The sequence below is a fragment of the Lissotriton helveticus genome, chromosome 6 (genome assembly GCF_964261635.1).
Source record: "Lissotriton helveticus chromosome 6, aLisHel1.1, whole genome shotgun sequence".
Classification (NCBI taxonomy): Eukaryota; Metazoa; Chordata; class Amphibia; order Caudata; family Salamandridae; genus Lissotriton; species Lissotriton helveticus.
In genome coordinates this window covers 1,469,118,246-1,469,128,272 of record NC_136067.1, presented here as the reverse complement: position 1 = coordinate 1,469,128,272, position 10,027 = coordinate 1,469,118,246, and positions in this window count along the sequence as shown.

The window sequence follows — 10,027 nt, the reverse complement described above, 5'->3', positions numbered from 1 at the left end:
AAACTTCTCTGATTTGACATTCAACTGGTTCTCTCTCAAGCTTTGTAATACAAATTGAACATGATGATTCTGATCTTTTACAGTGACAGAATGATAAGGATGTCATCAATAAAGAAGGTTACAAAAATATCAGTGTACCTACCAAGGATCTCGTTAATGAATATTGAAACGCTGCAAGTGTGTTCTAATCCAAATAGCAAAACTTGATATTTGAGAAGACCTCACTTAGTACAGAAAGCCATCTTCCATTTGACTCATTTTCTTACAATAATCAGATGGTAGTCAACTCTCAGATCAATTTTGGTGAAAATCTTTGATTTCTTAATTTAACCAAACATGCCTGGTATTAAAGGTAATAGATAATGATTCTTAACTGTAATTCAATTCAAGGCTCTAGAGTCTATCTAGTTGCGTAACTCACCACCCTTTTAGGCAGGAAGAAAAGAGGGAAGGCAGCAGGCCATTGTGATGGGCAAATACACCAATTTGCCAGCTATTCATCAGACATTTGCGCAGATACTCTGTCTCTTGTGATTTACGCGCATGGTAAAGTTGCTCCTGGTTTCAAAGCAATTCAACAATCAAAGGGGCAATGACGTGGTAATGTTTCCAACCTCTTTTTACCAAACACATATAAATATTCATGATACAATGCAGGCACCACAGTGCCTGTGAAAAACGCTGGTGACTAAAATTACCTCTACAGTTTGCAACAAGAGCCAAACATCTCTCAGGAACAGCCATCTATTCATCACTCTTTTGTGACTTTGCCCAACATTCAGACTACCATTGTGGAGAGGTCAATTGTACAATACCCTGCTCCCAATAAATAATTGAATTATGTCTGGTCAGTCAAGAAAGTTTCAAAATAAGTTGGAAGTGAAGGCATTTATCAAATCAAAACGGAATCTTTTCTCGTGAAATTAGAAACAGATCATGACATTCTGAGACCATACGCCTCATACATGTGATTGCATAATATATGGCAAACTTACAAAGTCCAATCGACGATTGTGGACACAATAAAACATTGCCTCGCCTCACAGTGGTTAAGCTACCCCATCTGCACTTTCAGCGTGCGGTGTGCGGTCTTTCTTGGGTCGAGAATCATAACTTAGTTGACATGAGACATACCCCACGGGGATCAATCGGATTGCTACCCACTCAAACAAGGCACTGTCCTCTTCCATTCATCAGATCAGGCAACAGGGAAATCAACCCCCCCTCAACTCGAACCCCCTCTCCCATGGTCCCTCTCCCGCTTTCCCCCAGCCCCTCCTCCCTCCTTCCCTCAGACATGCCGCTTTCCTAACATCATGCATGTCACTCAGAATGTATTCCGCACACTCCAATTGAGTCCTGTGTCAGTAGCCCATGTCCCACCCGGGAGGATGCACCCACTCAAGTGATCTCTCCACCCACCTGCTTGTTCACCCCACTATCTGCGGCGAAGGTCCCATGTAGCCAAGGGGGTGTGCAAGGCCAGAAGGATCAGTCCTCTTCGTCAGTCGGGTCCTTAAGCAGATCTGTCAGCGCCACCCAGGCTCTCGCTGTCATGCTAGTTGGAGCCGGAGGGTCCCCTCGAGGTCCGCCCACTTGATAAAGTCTCTGAGCCAGCACGCCGCATTGGGGGCTGTGACCGCCTTCCAATGGCTAGTGATTTCGTGCTTGGCTAGGACCAGCCCCAAAGCCAGGAACCTGCTGGTGATTTTGTTGCGGGCAGTGTGGGGAAACCAGTGCAGCAGGCACACAGCTGGAGTATTTTGCATGTCCCTCTCCGTTACCGCTGTCAATTTGGCCATTATCTCTTCCCAGTACCCCTGGAGCAGTGGACAATCCCAGAACATGTGCATGAACTCTGCGTCTTCCAGTCTGCATCGCGGACAGGCAGCGTGGGAGCCGAAGAATTCATTAAGTTTGGAAGGAGTGAGGTACGCCCGATGAAACACGTAGAATTGGATGAGCTGGAATCTTGCGTTTCAGGAACACTTCCATGCCCGTTCTATCAGCATTTCCCAAGGTTTAGGCTCTATAGGCGTTCCCAGGTCAGCCTCCCACTTAACGCGCAATCCTTCTAGTGGAGTTCTCAAGCCCTGCGTCAGTCTGCGATATAAGCACGTGACTGCCTTAACCCTACCCACGGAGGTGACTACATATTGGCAAGGAAGGAAGACCCGTGGTTCCTCTAATCCTTTCTTCCAATGTTTGCGCACAGCAGCCGTCACGGCCGCGTGTAGAAGAAAGTCCTGAGTAGGCAGTTCGTGTCTGTCCATGAGATCTTGAAATGGTAGAAGTGTACCATCTTCGTATAGATTCCCAAGGGTGGAGATCCCGAACTCCTCCCATTCATGTAGCCGCTGCCAATCTCCCCTGTGAGGCAGTTCCATGTAGAACCATATCGGAATCTCGGGCGAATATGCCGGACTGCCTTTATGGCGTCGCAGGGCCCTATTCCAACAGAGCCTCAGGACCCAGGACTCCCTGGACACCGCCCTCTCCTGCAGCGGAAGGCGCAGGAGAATCCGAGTCAGGTGGCGTAACTCTATGACACGGCCTCTCTGAGCTATCTCCAGGTCTAATTTCCCAGCCAACCTTTGAGTGAACCACTGGAATTGGGCCGCATGGTAGTAAGCCTCAAAATCAGGTGCTGCAAAGCCACCTTCCTTTCTTGGGCGCATCATGGTAGGCAGTGCCACTCTGCGCCTCCCTGAACCCCACAGGAAGCCCGGTATCCAAAGCGGCAAAGTAACAAAATAATAAAGTAACCGGGGGAGGGTTATCATTTTTAGTAGTGCCACTCGTCCCGCAACCGACAAAGGTAAAGACCCCCAGAAGTCCAGGTTATTCTTGGTACTTCGCAGGGCTCGGCCTATGTTACCCTCAAATAAATCTGCTGCTTCATTGTAAATTCTAACCCCCAAGTATGGTAAGCAGCTGCCTTCCCATCTCACGTCAAGCCCCTCAGGGGGATTGTCACGGTCTCCACGCATCGGGAACAGACAGGTCTTGGCCCAGTTAACCCTGAGCCCTGCAACTCGCCCCAGTCTCTCTAGCAATTCCCAGGCTCCACGGAGCGCCTCAGTATTATTGGCAAGGAACATCAGCAAATCGTCGGCGTATAGGGCAATATAGTGCATCCGACCAATCATCTCTAGGCCCCTGTAGTGTTCCCCTGTCCGTGCTCGCGCCGCTAGTGACTCCATTGCCAGGGCAAACAGGAGAGGAGACAGTGGGCAGCCCTGCCTCGTCCCCCTGCCCACGGCACACGCGGCCGAGAGCGCCCCTCCTGTCCGGACCCTAGCCGTCGAGCAGGAGTAAAGAATCTGCCTCCATGCCACAAACCCCTCACCCAAGCCGAGGGCCCTCAAAACCCGAAACAGGTACGGCCACTCTAGGCTATCGAAAGCCTTTTCAATGTCTATGGATAGCACACATGCCTCGTCGCCTCCAGCAGCCAATTCATGCAGCAGCTGACATAGCCTCTGAATATTCCCTGCCGTGTTCTGAGTGGGGATGAACCCAGATTGGTCTCCGTGCACCAGAGTCGTCATGTGCACCATCAGGCGATTGGCCAATATACCGCTCAGGACCTTATAATCAATAGTTAACATCGCAAGGGGGCGATACGCTGTTCGGTCCCACTCCGGTTTCCCCGGCTTAAGGAGCGGTACATTCACTGCCTCCCTTGTCGAGGTGGGCAGATAGCCCACCTGTTTCAATCGGTTATAGAGAGACACCAGCTGCGGGGCCAGCACGTCGATATAAGTGACGTAAAACTCAGTCGGCAGCCCGTCAGTGCCTGGGGTTTTGTTCTTAGCCATGTGCTTGAGGACTCCCCGTACCTCGCCCACTTCCACCGGTCGGACCAAGCTTTCTGCCTCTTCTATGCAATCTGAGGTAATTCTATATCTAGGAAATCCCCTTCTTCCAGTTCCCTGGGGTCCAGCGCGCTACAATAAAGGGTGGAATAGTAATCTAGGAACTGCGTGTTAATGGCCTGCTGCCCAAAGTGGGACGTCCCCCTCTCGTCTCGTATTTTGAGGATCGGCGTACCCCGGCAGGCATGATTCGCCAGCCAGGCCAAGAGCGCCCCTGACTTATCGCGCTCCACGTGTGCCCGCACCATTTAGGCCCTGTAATCAAAGCACCTCAGTCTCTCCACTTGTGTAGCCTTCGCCCTCAGGAGCCCCTCCTGTATGTCCTCCCGACCCGGTCTCTCCCGCTCCTTCTCCCAAAGCCGTTGCTCCGCCCCCTGTACCTCACTCAGTAGAGTTCTGCGAATTCCCACTGCCTCTCCAATGCACCGTCCGCATATCACCGCTTTGAACACATCCCATTCATTGTGCAGACTGGAAGAGGTGCCCATGTTGTGTTGGAAATAGTCCTCTATGGCAGTACCTATTGTGGTTCGGAAGACCTGATCTTCCAAAGCCTCTGGCCGGAGATACCAATTAGGAATCCAGCTCAGGGCCACCAATAGGGGGTTGTGATCAGAGGTCGTCCTAGCCAGATATTCACTCATCGTAATCAGTATATGACGGTCAGGGGAGCACAAAACCGCATCCAGCCTGACATGCAGTTCATGGACTGCGGAAAAGTAAGAGTAGTCACGCTCTCTGGTATGATGGGCCCTCCAGGTATCTGTAAGCCCCCAACTCTGCTCGAAGGCTGTGATGCCAGAAACCGGTCCCCGGAAGCTTGTTTCCTTCCCAGTATAAGAATTGGCTTGGTAGTTTGGTTTGCCCTGTTCCCATCATGCACTGGGACAGGAACAGACTAATTTGCATATAGCCAGGTTCTGAGCTGGGATGGTGCAGTGAGCTAAAAAAACGGTGATGGATTAAAACCATGATCTATTGACTTGGTAAGAGTATTCTGCATCATTCAGAAACTCTGTCCATCACCACCCCCTTTTCCAAAATCGGTTTTATCCACACTATGTGTGGGAGGGTATACTCAGACGTGAGTCCCTTGCTCATTGCACCATCAGGATTCAAGCAAGCCAGGCCTTAGAAGGCTGTGATGCCAGAAACCGATCCCCGGAAGCTTGTTTCCTTCCCAGTATAAGAATTGGCTTGGTAGTTTGGTTTGCCCTGTTCCCATCATGCACTGGGACAGGAACAGACTAATTTGCATATAGCCAGGTTCTGAGCTGGGATGGTGCAGTGAGCTAAAAAAACGGTGATGGATTAAAACCATGATCTATTGACTTGGTAAGAGTATTCTGCATCATTCAGAAACTCTGTCCATCACCACCCCCTTTTCCAAAATCAGCCCCCAACTCTGCTACCAGTCCCGCCAGACTTCTGCTATTCTACGGGTAGGGGCGTCAGGGAGTGGTGGATGGGAACGGTCCAGGTCTACGTCCGTCACACAATTAAAATCCCCCCCTAGTAGCACCGGGCCCGTTAGTACCCCCGCCAGTTTCTGCGAGAGCTGCGTGAAAAAGGTGGGCTGATCGACATTAGGGGCGTATATGCTTCACAGCGTAATGTCCAATCCATCTAGTGACCACAGTAAACCTGCCCTCGGGGTCAACCATCTACCTCACACATTGAAATGGTACACCTGCTCTCACCCAAACCTATTTTCCCCTGGCATAAGCTGAGTAAGTGGTGTGAAAGATCTGCCTTCTCCAGCGGCGTTGTAGCCCCATCCCCTCCGCTTTCGTCAAGTGAGTTTCCTGAAGTAATGCGATCTGCACTCCCCTCCGTACTAAGTAGGCTTGTATTTTGTGTCGCCGACCCATAGTATGCATCCCTCGTACATTCCAAGTCATAACTTTAAGGCCTTGGAAGTGCCCATGGATCTACTGCGTGCACACACTTACCTAACCCCCCCTCCTAATGACATGTCTGACCCTCCCCCATCCTACCCAATGCATAAACGTCCCCCAACTCCCGCTCCCCAGGACAGGCACACAAGAACAGGTTCCCATCCAAACCAAACTGCTCATAGCCATAACGGGAAGCTCCTCCAACGCCTTGCTACATACCCTATGGCCAACTGTATAATACCGGAGGTAACTGATACGAGGGGCGAGACCCACCATGCTCCAACAGCGGTGGCCCAATGCTTTGCCACTTACTATGCTACCCTCTATTCGGCACGGACGCCTGGTCTTTCGCTCCCTGAACTTCTCCTGCGGGAACGGTTCCCCCTTCCGCGCCTTAGTGAACCTGAGGCGGAGGCACTGGACCTTCCGATCACCCCCGAGGAGGTGTCTGATGCCATATCATGCATGACGACCGGTAAGACACCGGGCCCCGACGGGCTCCCCCAAGAATTGTATTCGTCCTACCGGGACACCTTGGTCCCATCTCTCATCGCGATGTACAATGAAGAGGTGGAGTGAGGCTCTTTCCAGCCGGGGACGGACCTAGCTACCATTGTAGTGATCCCTAAGTCTCAGCCCCCCTCGAGCTGCTGCTCAGACTACTGTCCCATCTCACTTATCAATACTGAGCTTAAGATCTTTGCCTCTGTCCTGGCCAACCGCATAAGACCACATCTAGCTAATCTGATTCATCCAGACCAGTGCGGCTGCATGCCCCTCCGAGGGACTTGGCATTGTCTTAGATGCCTTCATCTTGCTCTTGCGAACCGGCACTTGCTGTCCCCCTACTTGTCTCTCCTTCTTGTAGATTTCGAGAAGGCTTTTGATTCGGTTGACTGGGGCTATTTGGAGGCAGTATTGGAGCAGATGGGCTTTGGGATCCCTTTCCACAACTTGGTGAAGAAGCTATATTGTGAGCCCCGGGCACAGGTCCTTGTCAATGGAGCTTTATCCCTTCCCTTCCCCATTAGAAGGGGTACGTGGCAGGGATGCCCCCTCTCGCTGATCCTGTTTGCTTTGGCAATGGAGCCCCTTGCCTGCCTTATTCGATATGACCACTCCCTCACTGGATGGAGGTGGCCCGGCTTTGAAGAAGATAAGATTGTGCTCTATGTGGACAATGTACTGCTGTATCTGGCAGACCCAGCCCAATGGGGGCCCAGATGCCTCCGAGCATTAGACCTCTTCGAGTGCACCTCCGGCCTTCGACTAAACCCGGCCAAGTCCGTTCTGGTCCCCCTTCACCTGTCACATGAGTGCTTTGATTGGCAGTCGACGATTCCCTTTCAACGGCAGTCCTTCAAGTGCTTGGGGATCTGGGTATCCCTTCTCCCTGACCTCGCATGGTCACTAAACATCACCCCACTGGTTAAGCGTGTCCACGCTGATCTCCTTAAATGGTGTGTGCTGCCCCTAAACCCTCTGGGCAGGATAGCCCTATTTAAAATGATGATTTTACCTCACTTTCTTTACATGCTTCAGAATTCACATCTCTCCTTTGCTAGGTCTTGGTTTTGTGAAATAGATGGTCTGGCCACTAAGTTTTTATGGGGGGGGCGGAGGCCCAGGCTGGCCCTGGCCCAATGCTGCATCCCACCTTTTGATGAAGGTCTTGGGATGACGAGCCTCTATCTCTATTATTTAGCGATTCGGCTCCTTACGGTGCACGGTTGATTTAACAGCGGCTGGTCCGACTCCGCATACCACCTGGAATTGCACACCCTGGGCTTCTCCTCTATCCAGGGGATGTTGTATGGCACCGTTGTTCCCCGGGCTCTCCCTGAGGTCACACACGGAGTTCTCCGGCCCTGGCGGTCCTCACTGCGTCATACCCGCTGGTTGGGCAAGCTGACCCAATATACCACCTTGTGGTACGGCGCCAGGCTCCAAGAGGTTGCTTCTTTGTCAAGGTTCGGGCCCTGGGATCTCATCAGGATCTCCCTGCTGGGCGATGTCTAGAGTGGTACACATCTGCGCTTCTTTCAGGAATTGCAGGCCAGATACTCCCTCCACTCCTCTCAATTTTTCTGATATTTGCAGCTGCGCCATGCCCTCCGTTCCTATATCCCAGGTGGCAATTCCTTGCCTGGGTATAGTCCACCTGAAGCTCAGGTCATGACCGGTGATTTGGGAAAAGGAGGGATCTCCCGCATTTACCACTCACTCACCAACAATACTCCCAACTCCCTCTCTCAACTCCAGGACAAATGGGAGGGCTGGCATGGGGCTCTGGAGGACGCTGACTGGAGGGACGCCCTGATGGCCCCTCAATCAATCAATCAATCAATCACAAAATTTGTATAGCGCGCTACTCACCCGTAAGGGTCTCAAGGCGCTGAGGGGGGGGTCGCTACTGCTCGAACAGCCAGGTCTTGAGTTGTTTCCTGAAGGAGAGGTGATCCTGGGTCAGCCGTAGGTGAGTGGGGAGGGAGTTCCATGTCTTGGCTGCCAGGTAGGAGAAGGCTCTTCCTCCTACGGTGGATTTCCGAATTCTTGGGACGGAGGCGAGGGCGAGGCTGGCGGATTGGAGCTGGCGGTTGGGTGTGTAGAAGGTGAGGCGGCTGTTGAGGTACTTCGGGCCCATGTCGTGGAGAGCCTTGTGTGCGTGGGTGAGGAGTCTGAACGTGATCCTCTTGTTGACGGGGAGCCAGTGCAGGTCTTTCAGGTGGGCAGAGATGTGGCTGCGGCGCAGGATGTCCAGGATGAGTCGTGCTCAGGCGTTCTGGATGCGCTGGAGTCTTTTCTGGAGTTTGGCTGTGGTTCCAGCGTAGAGGGTGTTCCCGTAGTCCAGACGGCTGGTGATGAGGGCCTGGGTGACCGTCTTCCTGGTTTCAGTGGGGATCCATCGGAAGATCTTTCGGAGCATGCGCAGGGTGTTGAAGCAGGATGATGAGACTGCGTTCACTTGCTTGGTCATCGTGAGGGAGGAGTCCAGGATGACGCCCAGGTTGCGTGCGTGGTCCGTTGGTGTGGGTGTGCTGCCCAGGGCAGGGGGCCACCAGGAGTCGTCCCAGGCGGAGGGGGATGGTCCGAGGATGAGGACTTCCGTCTTGTCTGAGTTCAGTTTCAGACGGCTGATCTTCATCCATTCGGCGACGTCTATCATTCCTTCCTGGAGGTTGGCTTTGGCGGTGGCGGGGTCGTTGGTGAGGGAGAGGATCAGCTGGGTGTCGTCGGCGTAGGAGATGATGTTGAGATTGTGTTGGCGGGCGATGGCTGCGAGGGGGCTCATGTAGATGTTGAAGAGGGTGGGGCTGAGTGAGGATCCTTGCGGGACGCCGCAGATGACTTTGGTGGCCGCGGAACGGAACGGAACGGGGGGAGGCGGACTCTCTGGGTTCTTCCGGCGAGGAACGAGATGATCCACTCCAGGGCCGCTCCTTGGATTCCTGTGTTGCCGAGGCGCTGTATCAGGGTGCGGTGGCAGACGGTGTTGAAGGCTGCTGAGAGGTCCAGGAGGATGAGGGCAGCCGTTTCCCCATTGTCGAGCAGGGACCTGATGTCGTCGGTGGCTGCGATGAGGGCGGTCTCGGTGCTGTGGTTTGCTCGGAAGCCTAGAACAATTGCGGTCTCAGCGAGGCTTCGGCTGGTCCAAATATACTTCCTACATGCTGCCTATCTTACACTGCTAAGTCTCCACTGCGCGGGGCTTTGGCCTGATGCCCTCTGCCCCCACTGCCCCACTCCCATGCAGACTTTTATCACATGGTATGGCTTTACCCTGCGATACAGAGGTACTGGGAGTCCTTAACAGGAGAACTCACAGAGGTATTGGGCTGAGAGGTTCCTCTTGATCCTACATGTGTTCTCCTGGGCGGGGAACATCCTTTACAACGCAACTTTGAAAACGCACTACCATTACGACGCAACTTTTACAACGCAAGTTATTACAACGCATTGCGCTGGGGGGCGCTCTAGGATAGGAAATAGTTTAATTTACTATCCAACACCTTCCCTACTATCCACGGGGACTGGAGTTGGAATAGTAAATTAAACTATTCACTATCCAGCGCCCCCCAACGCAAGTCATTGTAACGACTTGCATTGTAAAACCTGCGTTGTAAAGGCATGCGTGGTAAAAGCATGCGTTGAAACGTCATACATCCCTCCTGGGCATTACCGAGGGGCTGGATTGCAACAGGGCTGAGAAACTCTTCCTCAATACTGCACTGGTGGTAGCTAAGAGAGACA